Source organism: Triticum dicoccoides, chromosome 3B (genome assembly GCF_002162155.2).
Source record: "Triticum dicoccoides isolate Atlit2015 ecotype Zavitan chromosome 3B, WEW_v2.0, whole genome shotgun sequence".
NCBI classification, from domain to species: Eukaryota; Viridiplantae; Streptophyta; class Magnoliopsida; order Poales; family Poaceae; genus Triticum; species Triticum dicoccoides.
In genome coordinates this window covers 264170868-264186417 of record NC_041385.1, presented here as the reverse complement: position 1 = coordinate 264186417, position 15550 = coordinate 264170868, and positions in this window count along the sequence as shown.

The following is a 15550-nucleotide window of genomic DNA, read 5'->3' as shown; positions in this document are numbered from 1 at the left end:
CAAGAGCACGAGGGATGCCATCGAGCTGAACGTGTGTTGAACGCGGAGGTGCCGTACGTTCGGTACTTGATCGGTTGGATCACGAAGAAGTTCAACTACATCAATCACGTTATTGTAACGCTTCCGCTTTCGGTCTACGAGGGTACGTGGACACACTCTCCCCTCTCGTTGCTATGCATCACCTAGATAGATCTTGCGTGATCGTAGGTTTTTTTTGAAATACCGCATTCCCAATAGTGGCATCCGAGCCAGGTCTATGCGTAGATGAAATATGCACGGGTAGAACACAAAGAGTTGTGGGCGATAATAGTCATACTGCTTACCACAAACGTCTTACTTTGATTCGGTGGTATTGTTGGATGAAGCAGCCCAGACCGACATTACATGACCGCGTTCATGAGACTGGTTCTACCGACGTGGTTTTGCACATAGGTGGCTGGCGGGTGTCTGTTTCTCCAACTTTAGTTGAATCGAGTTTGACTACGGCTGGTCCTTGTTGAAGGTTAAAACAACACACTTGATGAAAAATCGTTGTGGTTTTGATGTGTAGGTAAGAACGGTTCTTGCTAGAAGCTCGTAGCAGCACCGTAAAACTTGCAACAACAAAGTAGAGGACATCTAACTTGTTTTTGCACGGCTTGCTGTAATGTGATATGGTCAAGGCATGATGTGATATAAATTGTTGTATGAGATGATCATGTTTTGTAACAAAGTTATCGGCAACTGGCAGGAGCCATATGGTTGTCTCTTTATTGTATGCAATGCAATCGCCATGTAATTGTTTTACTTTATCACTAAGCGGTAGCGATAGTCATAGTAACAATAGTTGGCGAGATGACAATGATGCTACGATGTAGATCAAGGTGTCGCGCCGGTGACGATGGAGATCATGACGATGCTTCGGTGATTGAGATCATGAGCACAAGATGATGATGCCCATACCATGTCACATATTTTGATTGCATGTGATGTTTATCTTTTATGTATCTTATTTTGCTTAGTACGGCGATAGCATTATAAGATGATCCCTTACTAAATTTCAAGGTACAAGTGTTCTCCCTGAGTATGCATCGTTGCTACAGTTCGTCGTGACGAACACCACGTGATGATCGGGTGTGACAAGATCTACGTTCACATACAACGGGTGCAAGCCAGTTTTGCACACACAGAATACTCGGGTTAACCTTGACGAGCCTAGCATATGCAGATATGGCCTCGGAACACTGAGACCAAAAGGTCGAACGTGAATCATATAGTAGATATGATCAACATAGTGATGTTCACCATTGAAAACTACTCCATCTCACGTGATGATCGGACATGGTTTAGTTGATTTGGATCACGTGATCATTTAGATGACTAGAGGGATGTCTATCTAAGTGGGAGTTCTTAAGTAATATGATTAATTGAACTTTAATTTATCATGAACTTAGTCCTGACAGTTATTTTGCATGTCTATGTTATTGTAGATCAATGGCCCGTGCTACCGTTCCTTTGAATTTTAATGCGTTCCTAGAGAAAGCTAAGTTGAAAGATGATGGCAGCAATTACACGGACTGGGTCCGTAACTTCAGGATTATCCTCATTGCTGCACAGAAGAATTACGTCCTGGAAGCACCATTAGGTGTACCACCCACGCCAGCAACTACAGACATTGTGAATGCCTAGCAGACGCGTGTTGATGACTACTTGACAGTTCAGTGTGCCATGCTCTACGGCTTAGAATCGGGACTTGAAAGATGCTTTGAACGTCATGGAGCATATGAGATGTTCAAAGAGTTGAAGTTAATATTTTAAGCAAATGCCCAAGTTGAGAGATATGAAGTCTCCAACAAGTTCTACAACTGCAAAATGGAGGAGAATAGTTTTGTCAGTGAACACATACTCTGAATGTCTGGGTACCATAACCACTTGACTCAGCTGGGAGTTAATCTTCTTGATGATAGTGTCATTGACAGAGTTCTTCAATCACTGCCACCAAGCTATAAAGGCTTCGTGATGAACTATAATATGCAAGGGATGAACAAAATTATTCCCGAGCTCTTCGCAATGCTAAAGGCTGCAGAGGTAGAAATTAAAAAGGAGCATCAAGTGTTGATGGTGAACAAGACCACTAATTTCAAGAAAAAGGGCAAAGGGAAGAAGGGGAACTTCAAGAAGAACAGTAAGAAAGTTGCTGCTCTGGAGAAGAAACCCAAGTCCGGACCTAAGCCTGAAACTGAGTGCTTCTACTTCAAAGGGACTGGTCACTGGAAGCGGAACTGCCCCAAATATTTGGCGGATAAGAAGGATGGCAAAGTGAAAGGTATATTTGATATACATGCTATTGATGTGTACCTTTCTAATGCTCGTAGTAGCGCCTGGGTATTTGATACTGGTTCTGTTGCTCATATTTGCAACTCGAAACAGGGGCTATGGATTAAACGAAGATTGGCTAAAGACGAGGTGATGATGCGCGTGGGAAATGGTTCCAAGGTCGATGTGATCGCTGTCGGCACGCTACCCCTACATCTACCTTCAGGATTAGTTTTAGACCTGAATAATTGTTATTTGGTGCCAACGTTAAGCACGATCATTATATCTGGATCTTGTTTGATGCGAGACGGTTATTCACTTAAATCAGAGAATAATGATTGTTCTATTTATATGAGTGATATCGTTTATGGTCATGCACCCTTGCTGAGTGGTCTGTTTTTGTTGAATCTCGATCGTGATGATACACATGTTCATAATATTGAAGCTAAAAGATGCAAAGTTGATAATGATAGTGCAACTTATTTGTGACACTGCTGTTTGGGTCATATCGGTGTAAAGCGCATGAAGAAACTCCATGTTGATGGACTTCTGGAATCACTTGATTATGAATCACTTGGTGCTTGCGAACCGTTCCTCATGGGCAAGATGACTAAAACTCCATTCTCTGGAACAATGGAACGAGCTACTGACTTATTGGAAATAATACATACTGACGTATGCGGTCCAATGAGTGTTGAGGCTCATGGCGGGTATTGTTATTTTCTTACCTTCACAAATGATTTGAGCAGATATGGGTATATCTACTTAATGAAGCATAAGTCTGAAACATTTGAAAAGTTCGAAGAATTTCAGAGTGAAGTGGAAAATCATCGTAAGAAGAAAATAAAGTTTCTACGATCTGATCGTTGTGGTGAGTTATGAGTTTGGTCTTCATTTGAAACAATATGAAATAGTTTCACAACTTACGCCACCTGGAACACCACAGCGAAATGGTGTGTCCGAACATCGTAGCCGTACTTTATTGGATATGGTGCAATCTATGATGTCTCTTACTGATTTACCACTATCGTTTTAGGGTTATGCTTTAGAGATGACTGCATTCACTTTAAATAGGGCACCGTCAAAATCCATTGAGACGCCGCCTTATGAACTGTGGTTTGGCAAGAAATCGAAGTTGTCGTTTCTTAAAGTTTGGGGCTGCGATGCTTATGTGAAAAGGCTTCAACCTGATAAGCTCGAACCCAAATCGGAGAAGTGCGTCTTCATAGGATACCCAAAGGAAACTGTTGGGTACACCTTCTATCATAGATCCGAAGGCAAAATCTTTGTTGCTAAGAATGGATCCTTTCTAGAGAAGGAGTTTCTCTCGAAAGAAGTGAGTGGGAGGAAAGTAGAACTTGATGAGGTAATTGTACCTTCTCCCTTATTGGAAAGTAGTTCATCACAAAAATCAGTTCCAGTGATTCCTACACCAATTAATTAGGAAGCTAATGATGATGATCATGAAACTTCAGATCAAGTTACTACCGAACCTTGTAGGTCTTCCAGAGTGAGATCCGCACCAGAGTGGTACGGTAATCCTATTATGAAAGTCATGTTACTGGACCATGGTGAACCTACGAACTATGAGGAAGCGATGATGAGCCCAGATTCCGCGAAATGGCTTGAGGCCATGAAATCTGAGACGAGATCCATGTATGAGAACAAAGTGTGGACTTTGGTGGATTTGCCCGATGATCGGCAAGCCATAGAAAGTAAATGGATCTTCAAGAAGAAGACTGACGCTGACTGTAATGTTACTGTCTACAAAGCTCGATTTGTTGCGAAAGGTTTTCGACAAGTTCGAGGAGTTGACTACGATGAGAATTTCTCACCTGTAGCGATGCTTAAGTCTGTTCGAATCATGTTAGCAATTGCCGCATTTTATGATTATGAAATTTGGCAGATGGATGTCAAAACTGCATTCCTGAATGGATTTCTGGAAGAAGAGTTGTATATGATGCAGCCAGAAGGTTTTGTCGATCCAAAGGGTGCTAACAAAGTGTGCAAGCTCCAGCGATCCATTTATGGACTGGTGCAAGCCTCTCAGAGTTGGAATAAAACGCTTTGATAGTATGATCAAAGCATATGGTTTTAGACAGACTTTTGGAGAAGCCTATATTTACAAGAAAGTGAGTGGGATCTCTATAGCATTTCTAATATTATATGTGGATGGCATATTGTTGATTGGAAATGATATAGAATTTCTGGATAGCATAAAGGGATACTTGAATAAGAGTTTTTGAATGAAAGACCTCGGTGAAGCTGCTTACATATTGGGCATCAAGATCTATAGAGATAGATCAAGACGCTTAATTGGACTTTCACAAAGCACATACCTTGATAAAGTTTTGAAGAAGTTCAAAATGGATCAGTCAAAGAAAGAGTTCTTTCCTGTGTTACAAGGTGTGAAGTTGAGTTAGACTCAAAGCCCGACCACTGCAGAAGATAGAGAGAAAATGAAAGTCATTCCCTATGCTTTAGCCATAGGTTCTATCATGTATGCAATGCTGTGTGCTAGACCTGATGTGTGCCTTGCTATAAGCATAGCAGGGAGGTACCAAAGTAATCCCGGAGTGGAGCACTGGATAGCGGTCAAGAACATCCTGAAATACCTGAAAAGGACTAAGGATATGTTTCTCGTTTATGGAGGTGACAAAGAGCTCGTCATAAATGGTTATGTCGATGCAAGCTTTGACACTAATCCGGATGGGTCGTGCATGACATGGGGGTCGTGCGTGGGATGGCCTCAGCATGCTTGCGTCATTTCGCAGTCGATAGCAAAGAGGCGGCCCGTGCTTCCCTTATTGAAAAGGGAAGGAATCCGCAGGGGCGCTACTCATTTACTAAGTGGACTCAAGTCGCAACTTGCATGGCGCAGCATTCCATGATCACGGGGTAGAGAACAGTTGCCCCACCTGTCCTCACGCCTCCTTCCGCTTCGCCACGTATCCCTCATGCCTTGGGAAGGGCAGGTGGTGGATGCGGAGGATGTGGGCATTAACGCCGAGGCGGAAACCCGGGCGTTTGTTGATTGGGGGGAGCGGGTCGGCTCCGGTTCCCCATGCTTCCGAAGGCCGCATTGGCCGTGCGGGGCGGCCGCCCTTTGGGCTGGGTGGCCTGGCCCCGGTCCTGCTCTTTCATAAAAAGGGAGAGGGACAATGCTTCTCTACACTCGCCCCCTTCGCTCTCTCTTGCTTACCATCTTCTTCCCATTCGCCATGGTGAAAGGGCACGCTAGTGCCTCGACGGTGGCGACGAGGGCTTCTGCTCGACAACACGTCCCTCCTCCCCAGGAGCCTCTGACGGCAGAGCCCGCCGCGAGGGGGAAAGTAAGGGGATGGGGCCGAGGTCGTCGCTGCGCTCGGGGAGGAGGCGGACGGGGCAGCGCACCCGTTGCGCTCCTGCCGGCGGCCCCTCCTCCAATGGGCGGACACATTGGGTACAAACCCTACGAATTCTTCATCAGGCTGTATAAGCCCGTGTGCAGTCGCCTCCGGCTTCCGACTCCGTTCGCCCGGGTGATGGAGCAAGAGGCCCCACGGGCCTTGAGGCTTCACATGCAGGATTGCGGGAACTGCAGCATGTGGGTTGACATCGACTTCCCCCGCCCTCACATCATGTATCTTCGTCAGGGGTGGAAAACCTTTGCACATGCCCACAGCTTGTCAGAGGGGCACGTTCTCCATTTTAAGTTAATGGAGAGCGTCCTACTCTCCGTCAAGGTCTTCGGGAGCTCAGGAATCCGCTTAGGGTGCTGCATGGAAAGCTCCACCGACGACGGAAGCTCCTCCTCGAGCGACAACGGCGAGGAGGACAGCGCCAGCGACGACGATGGCAGCGGGCGGGAGGACGATGACTCCGACTTTGGTTGACCGCTAGTGGCCGCACCATCATCTGGCCCGCCCCTCCCCCGGCGACACGCCTTGCCGGGGGCCTTGTCCTGCCGTCCCTGTCGATGGTGGTTGGCGGGCTTCCTCATCAAGCTCTCCATCGCCCAGTTCCCCATGCCCAACACCTTGCGCGGCCTGCCATACCTGGGGAGGAATAGGGCAAGAATGGGGATTATGGGGCACTTATCTTTTTTCTCAATTTGTAGGAACTTGCCAAATCTTAATTTGTAGGGAATGTAATCGACCGAGACCATGCTTATGTTCTGGAATAGCTGTACTTGCATTAGCATATCAATGAAAAAGATAAGCTGTTGCCGGGAACTCATGCACGTGTGCGCTCGTGTAGAGGAAAAATGCCCCTTTAATGAAAATAAATGAGTCTCTCTGACAAGCTACCTTGCCGGCGTCCCTGTGCCTGCCGGAGAATCACATCTGCCGGGTTACAAGCGCAGGGTCCAGCCCCCTGCTAAACTCTTTTTTTACCCAAGGTTACTGCAACTACCCCGACTGAAGCAGCGTTCGAGTCAGGGATGGGAGCACCCAAGTTTAAACAGAGTGGCGAGGTTTTCTAATGCGCAAGTCACAAGTTACGAACATGAATGGGCAAGGGAGGAACTTTATCTGGTTACGTTGTCGGTGGAGACACTGTGCCAAGTAGTCTTCTCGATTTCTTGCCGGGGCGTTGTTACTGCGGCAGGAAGGAGGAGAGGACGGGAGCACAAAGCCTCGGCGATTTCCCAACACCTGTTAGAATCTGAGGTAGCACAATATCCTGGGCAAGTATGCATGCATACATATATATAAACATGGAAACCAGCAGGAAATTGTCAAGCTAAAAAGTATCTGCCTGCGCGCAGGATCTGCGCTTGGCTTTGTACATAGGGTTACATGCCTTGCTGGCAAGGCTAGTACAAAAGGGGGTTGCCGGAGATCCCGACAACAATGCCCTATGGGTAAAATTTGCGAAGATGTTCAATATTCCAGTAGTTGCTCACTGGAATGCTATCTTCAGTCTCCAGGTGGACTGCACCGGTCCTGGTGACTCGAATTACCTGATAGGGGCCTTCCCACTTTGGCGTCAACTTGTTTGAATTCTTGGCAGACTGAACGCGCCGAAGAACAAGGTCGCCTTCCTCAAGGCTTCGGGCGTGAACCTTGCGGCTATGATAGTGGCGCAAGGCTTGCTGGTAGCGAGCGGCTCGCACAACAGCTCGAAGACGATCTTCCTCAAGGAGCGTCGCATCATCTTGGTGCAACTGCTCTTGCTCAAGCTCATTATAAGCGAGCACTCGAGGTGACCCTATATGAGCTCCGTGGGGAGAACTGTTTCTGCCCTGTATACCAGGGCAAAGGGTGTCTGGCCAGTAGCTCGATTTGGTGTCGTTCTGATTGGCCAAAGAACTGTTGGAAACTCATCAATCCAGCGCCTTCCACACTTGCGAAACCTGTCGAAAGTTCTTGTTTTGAGGCCTCGCAACACTTCAGCATTTGCCCTTTCCGCCTAACCATTGCTCCTTGGGTGAGCAACAAAGGCAAAGCAAACTTTGCTGCCAAGGTCTTGGATATACTACATGAAGGTGCAGCTCGTGAACTATGTGCCGTTGTCGGTGATGACTCTGTTTGGCACACCAAAACGGCAAACGAGTCCCTTGAAAAACTTGACGGCCGACTGCACTGTCACTTTCCTCAATGGCTCCACTCCCAGCCACTTTGTGAACTTGTCAATCGCGACGTAGAAGTACTCAAAGCCCTCAACAGCATGGGGAAAGGGGCCCAGTATGTCGAGCCCCCAGACTGAAAATGGCCAGGAGAGAGGGATTGTTTGAAGGGCTTGAGCTGGTTGATGAAGCTTCTTTGAATGAAACTGGCACACTTCACACTTGGTTACTAGTGCTATCGCATCCTGGAGGGCAGTGGGCCAGAAAAAACCTTGCCGGAATGCTTTGCCGGCAAGGGCTCTTGACCCTATGTGGGAGCCACATATGCCTCAGTGTATCTCTGCCAACAGCTCCAGTCCGTCCTCCCGAGGGATACACTTCAATTTCACACTGTTTGGCCTTCTTCTGTAAAGGACATCATCCACAAACTGGTACATGCTAGACCGAGGGGCTACTTTCTCTCCTTCTTCCTGCTCCTCAGGGAGCTCCCCTATTTGCAGGAAACAGACTGTATGCTGTGCCCATGCTGGAGCCTGGGGCTCGACGGCAAGGACCAAAGGCATGTTTTCTGCTGCGGGGGCAGCCGCCTCGACGGCAAGGGCCTAGGGCCCTGCCGGAGGCCGCTGTTCCTCGGCAAGCTTGGGGTACCCGACAACATCTTTGCCGACGGCTCCTGGGAGCTCTGCGGGAAAGTACTTTCCGGGCCCCGCCTTTCTTCGCTTGTTCCATCCTACTGATGGTTCTATGGATGGCTGAGTCAATTGAAGCACAAAGGTACCTTGTTCCACAAGTAGCTTGAGGGCGGCGCGCTTTGACAGGTCATCGGCGATGCTGTTCTTCCAACTTCCTCACTTCATCCTCGCAAGCCTCCATCAGCGGGCTTTGATAATCCTTGTTAACTTGCCCGACAACTAGTTGTGAATCTACCCTGATGATAAGCTTCCTGATCCCGAGGTCTGCTGCGATCCTGAGACCAGCAAGCAGCCCCTCATATTCTGCGGTGTTGTTTGTCGACCTCTCCCAAGGAAAGTGCATCTGGATCACGTACTTGAGGCCTTCTCTGGTGGGGGCGACAAGCAGCACGCCGGCACCAGCACCTTGTAACGAGAAAGCTCCATCAAAGTACATAATCCAATGACTACTTGCCTCTTCGCTGGGAAGGGTGGTTCCTTGAACTTCTTCGTCGGGCGTGGATGTCCATTCTGCTATGAATTCTGCCAAGGCTCTGCTCTTGATCGTCGAAGTACTTTCAAATCTGAGCCCAAAGCTTGAGAACTCCACTGCCCACTCCACAATCCTCCCCGTTGCATCTGGATTGTACAAAATTCGTTGCAACGGGAGGCGATTGATGACGGTGATCTCGTGTGCTTGAAAATAGTGGCGTAGCTTCCTCGAGGCCATAAGAAGGCCGAAAGTAATTTCTGCATGCCGAAATACCTCGACCTAGCCCCCTGCAAGAGAGAGCTGACAAAGTAGACTGGGTGCTGCACCACCTTTTTCTTCTGTTTCACCTTGCTTGCTTGCACAGACATTTCCTTGCCCGGATCGGATCCTGCCGGGGGCCCCTCCCTGCCGGGCTCAGGTCCTGCCGGACCCAGCTTTGCACCTAAGGGCCTTGCCGCTGCCGTTGCCTCCTCCTCAACTTCTCTCTATGCCACTAGCGCAACACTAACCACTTGATTTGTTGCCGCTAGGTATAGCAGCAATGGCTCTTGTGGCTTGGGCGCGACCAGTATTGGCATAGAGGAGAGGTATCTCTTCAAATCTTGTAGTGCTGCCTCTGCCTTCGGGGTCCATTTCATTGGACCTGCCCTTTTCATAATCTTGAAAGGGCACACTCAGCAGATTTAGAGATGAACCTACTCAGGGCGGCAATGCAGCCGGCAAGCCTTCGGACATCTTTGACCCGTCTTGGCGCCTTAATCTGCTCAAGTGCTTTGATTTTGTCCGGATTTGCTTCGATTCCACGTTGAGACACAAAGAACCCAAGAAGCTTGCTGGACGGAACGCTGAACACACACTTGTCTGGGTTGAGCTTGAGGTTGATCCTGCGCATGTTTGCAAAAGTTTCTTCCAGGTCCTGCACGAGCGTGGCCCTGTCCTTGGTTTTGACCACTATACCATCCATGTAAGCTTCCATATTTATATGGAGCTCGGGCTCAAAACCAATTTGGACTGCTCGGGCGAACATTGAACCAGCGCTTTTCAACCCGAAAGGCATCCGTACAAAACAGTACGCACCACATGGGGTGATGAACGCGGTCTTCTCTTCGTCTTCCTTCGTCATGAAAATCTGATGATATCCTGAGTAGGCATCAAGGAACGACAACAAGTCGCACCCAGCAGTGGAGTCCACTATCTGGTCGATACGTGGCAATGGGAAAGGATCCTTTGGACATGCTTTATTGATATCAGTATAGTCGATACATAGCCTTCACTTCCCATTTGCCTTATGTACCACTACCGGATTGGCCAACCACGTCGGGTGGAGAACTCCCTTGACCAAACCTGCCGCCTCCAACTTCCTAATCTCCTCGACGATAAACTCTTGTCGCTCCAAAGCTTGCTTTCTGACCTTCTGCTTGATGGGCCATGCATGGGGGCACACAAAAGGATGGCGCTCAATCACCTCCCTGGGAACGCCGGGGATGTCGGATGCTTGCCATGCAAACACGTTGACATTCACCCGCAGGAAGGCGACGAGCACGCTTTCCTATTTGTTGTCAAGGGTGGAGCTTATGACGAAAGCTCCACCCATGCCATCCTCCTTGACGGACACCTTCTTGGTTTCCGGTGGGGCCGCCTTGGACTTCTTGCTCTTGCCGGCAGAGCTCTCCGGTATGTCCTCAACGGGAACACAACACTCCAAAGAGGTGCGTTTGCCAGAGTGAGTACAGGAGCCCTTGCCGGAGCCAGGAGTCTTGCCGGCGGCCGAGGCCTTGCTAGTCTTCCTCTTAACGGCGGGAGCAGGTGCCTTGGCGGCAGACGCTGCAACCGCCTCCCGATAGAGCTGATCGGCGCAGATGAGTGCATCCTTCTTATCACATCTGACGGTGATGATGCTCATTGGGCCAGGCATCTTCAGCTTGTTATATGTGTAGTGCGATGCTGCCATGAACTTGGCCAGTGCTGGGCGGCCAAGGATCCCATTATATGGCAACGGGATCTCGGCAACATAAAAAATGATCCTCTCCGTCCTATAGTTGAGGTCGCAACCGAACGTCACTGGCAGCGTGACCTTTCCCTTGGGCTGCCTCCTCCCCGGATTGATCCCTTGGAACGTGCCCGTATCCTCGAGATCTTCATCGGGGATCTGCAGCCTCTTGATCATGTTGGGCGAGATCAGGTTAAGGCCGACCCCACCGTCAACTAACATCTTCGTCATCTTGAGGTTGCATATTGTTGGGGATACCAAAAACGGTAAACACCCGACCGCGGTGGTGCGATCAGGGTGATCCTCGGCGTCAAAAACTATAGGCGTGTGGGACCACCTCAACGGCTTCTGGGCGTCGACCATTGGTTCCGTTGCATTAATCTCACACGCCCACTGTTTCAGTTGGTGGTGGGAAGAATGTAACGAGGCACCTCCGTCAACACACATGACTTATGTCTTGTAACATCCCAAATTTTCAAGTTGGAATGTTATACACTAGATCATCATTTGGCCTGATCCAGAAAATTCTGCGCAACTCGAGGACCCTCGGATTCATATTTGAGTTTTCTCAAATTTTGAAAATAGGATCGTTTTGATTTTATTTATTTTATCTTCAATTATTTCTCTTATAAAAATCTGAGAGAGGGAATAAAATGACTTTAACAAAATAAAGAAATATTGAGGATTTAATAAAAAAGTCAAATAAGATTTTATTTCGGAGTTTTGGCTATATTATTTGAATTTAGGAAAATTGCACGTTTTTCAAAACTGCATTTTAGGGCCAAGAAAATGTTCATCTTGTTCTAAATATTTTATTTAGATGATGAAAATTTATTTTGGCATTTTTAGAATTTTATTTTATTTTCTAGGATTTTTCTTAGTTCGGTGGAATTGTTAAAAAAAAACTCGCGCGCGCCCGACTGGGCCAAGGCCCAGCCGAGCCGGCCCGCCTCGCCGCGCCGCCATCTCCCTCCAGGAGACCGCCGCTGCCGACTCGGACAGAGTCCGAGCCGGACTCCTCCGCCGCCGCCTTGCCCCCTCCTACAAGCCACCCCCTCCTTAAATACCGCCCCACCCCGCCGCCTCACCCCGTCCCAGCCGCCGCCGCCGAACCCGTAGCTGCCGCTGCGGAACCCGCCCCGCCGCCCAAGCCGCAGCCGCCGGGATCCCCGCCGCCGGAGCCCGCCGCCGCCGACGTCCGTCACCGCCACCCCGCACCCACGCCGGCCCGCCGGAGCCCGAGCCCCGCCGGAACCGACGAGGTAGCCGCCGTTCGCTGCCGCCGGTTTTTTTAGAAAACCGATTTGGTTTTTAAGAAACCCTTGGTTTATTTTTTAGATTGGTTTATTTTATTTTTCTTCCGGTTTATTTATTTAGCGAGCGTTCGCTCGTTCGTTCGTTTTAACGGACGAGTTCACCGTTTAGTTTCAGTTAACGAATGCCCGTTCGTTAATCCGTTCATCAGTTTTTTTTCTCAGATTTTCCGCGATTATTCCAGATCGCGATTTCTGATCCGATTTTCGTTCTAGTATAACCTTTTGCTCGTTTATCGGAATCAGGGCGATTCAAGTGCCTAGAGCTTCGTCTCGAAACCCTCTTTCCGTTTAACCAACTCAAACAAGTTTTTGCTTCTGTAAAATTTGACTTAGGTCCAGATTAGTAAACGAAACTTGTTTCTTTCGCCATTTGGCTTTCGTTGCTTCATTTGATTTGATTCTTTTTGCAAACCAGAGTTCTTAAGTTGAACTTTCTGGTTAGATCTCTTATTCGAGTTTTACCCGTGCATTAGAGGAGTACTTATTGTATGCTTGTTTGTTTGCGATAGAGTACCCGGAGTGCGCCGCTTGCTACTTCGAATCGCTAGGTTTCGCGGATCATCAGCAAGGCAAGTAACACTTTGATCATACCTCTTTACTACCCAGTTTTATTGCATTAGATCAACCCTCAAACAATTGCATGATTAGGATCTGATTAATATGTGGGTTTTGGGAAGTAGATGAGGTAGTACCTATTACCTGTTTTATTATCAAACCCTTGGGAGTTACTTCTACGTTTGCTTATTATGCCTTGCTATGCTAGTAGACGTGGATTGGGTGAGTGTATCCATGACATATGTAAGATTGTTATTTATTGGTTTACTTAAGGTGGCAACTTAAACACACATCTGGGTGGATTGAGGCACCTGGGTATTCCAGCGATTGCCTGTTTTTCTTTATGGACCGCCACCCAGGCTCAAAGGGATCATGAGATTGTTCATGCTAGAAACTTCCGTGTGCAGCCACAAGCTACTATGGGCTCTAGCATAGTTGATTAAGTCGTGCAAACTCTTACAGTGGTAGACTAGCAGATGTAGGGGAAAGTAGGTGTAACTGTCTACCCGATCGTAAGGTGCTAGCGCTTCTGAAAGACTATGTCTCAGTCATCCGTTTCTCAAACACCATGTAGTGTGAGAAATCCAACGGAGGAGATCAAGTCTTGTGGGGAAAAGTGCGCAAACCTCTCCAGAGTGTATAAACTAATCATGGTTAGCCATGTCCCCGTTTATGGACGTTTTGAGTATCTAGTACTTGGATTATCATGTGAATCTCATCATGTTACTTTAATTTAATTTATTGGGTTTAATGATGATGCTTAATTGGGATTGAGAGGGTGTCTACACTCTCAATGTTTAACAACCATCATGATAGTTAAATAAAATTTATTCCTTTGCAGTAGGGAAAAATTTGGCTTTACGCAAAACTGTAACCATAGAGCTTTCCACCAGCCATATATGCATGTAGTATAGCATACCTTTGTTCATTACTCTCTATGTGTTACATTGCCAGCATATTCCATGTGCTGACCCGTTTTCGGGCTGCAACATTCATGTTGCAGACTTTTCAGACGATGAGTAAGGTGCTTTAGGTCGTGGTTCTACACTCAGTGATGCCGTTGGAGTTGATGGACTCACTTATGTTCCAAGCCTTCCGCTGTTATCGTTATTAGATGGCCTTAAGCCGTATTTATTGTAATAAGTTCTCTTTTGAGACATTTGATGTAATAAATGTGTGATTGCTACTCTGTTATAAATCCTTCGAGTACTGTGCGTGTCAGCATTACTGATCCAGGGATGACACTGCTGCACGGAGACTTGACCGTCTGAGGTCTAGTCGCTACATGTCTCCTTCTGGAACTCATGCTTGGTGGATTCATCATCATCATCATGATCATCATCCTCCTCTATCTTGTTGCGGCCTCGGGCAGGCCTCTCTTGTTGCTTCTCCTTGTTGTTGCGTCCTCCTTGGCTGCCGTGCTTCTTGACGGACCATTCAGCGCCACCTTGACCCTTCTCCTTGTCTTGTCTCTCGTACTCAGCCCTTTGCTTCTCCATCAACAGCTCCACTTGGCGGCAATTCTGGAGATCGTGGCCCTTGGTACTGTGGATCTTGCAGTACTGCTTGTGAGAGCCCTCTGACTTACCGGCAGCCTCCAAGGCTCGGCAGGCGTCGCACTCGACAACCTTCTTGCCAGGGTCGTCAACCTTGGCTTTCTTGGCGGTGTCGGGGTCACCGGATTCCTCGACGGCAAGCACGGTCTTGCCCTTGCGCTTCCTATTGCGTCGCCGGCCCTTCCTTGCCGGAGCGACGACGCCTTCATCTTCTGACTCACTTCCCGCATCGGCATCCTCGCCGGGGTACCTCCTTCCTTCCTCAGTGCGGGTGCATCTGTCAGCCAGGACGTACAGCTCGGCAACATCTGCAACCTTGTTCATGGCCAACTCTTCACACACCTTTCTATTGCGCATGTTCTGATGGAACACGCTGATGACAACGGCGAGATGAACATCGGGGATGTTGTACTGCACACGGCTGAACCTCTATATGTACTTGCGCAAGGATTCATCGTCCCTCTGAGGGATCACATGCAAATCACTTGCCTGCCCAGGAGCTACGCGGCCGCCCGTGAAGGCACCAACAAACTCGTGGCACAGTTCGGACCAAGAGGAGATGGAGTCTATCGGCAAATGCATCAACCATGACCTGACGTTGGGTTTGAGTGCCAACGGGAAATAGTTGGCGAGTGCCCCGGCAGCTTGCATCACAATGGTGTAAACACTCAGGAACTTGGACGGATGAGTTTTGCCGTCATACTTCTCCGGGACCTCCGGTTTGAACACGCGGGTGTTGGGCCACTGGAACTGCCACAACTCATGGGTGAGCGCTGGACAGGTTATTGCATAAGTCAAGTCACCAGCGTCCCCTGGTGTGGGCTCATACGCAGTAGGACCAGCACGCCTATCAGACTGGTGGCGTTCCTCCTATCGCCGCTCGATAGTAGTCCGGGTGTCCTCCTTGAGGCGCTCTCGAAGAACTTGACGTTGGTCACGGCGCGTCCATGGGTCTGATGACGCTGTGGACACGTTGTCCCGGACGTCACCCCGACGGGACGATCGTGGTGGAGGGGAGTGCACCGTGGTCGCGGCGCCCTCCACCCTTCCACTACCTACAGGCGCCGGCTCGTCATTCCGGTGTCGCGAGGGGCTTGCTCCCCGGTGGCCATCCCCGTTGGCA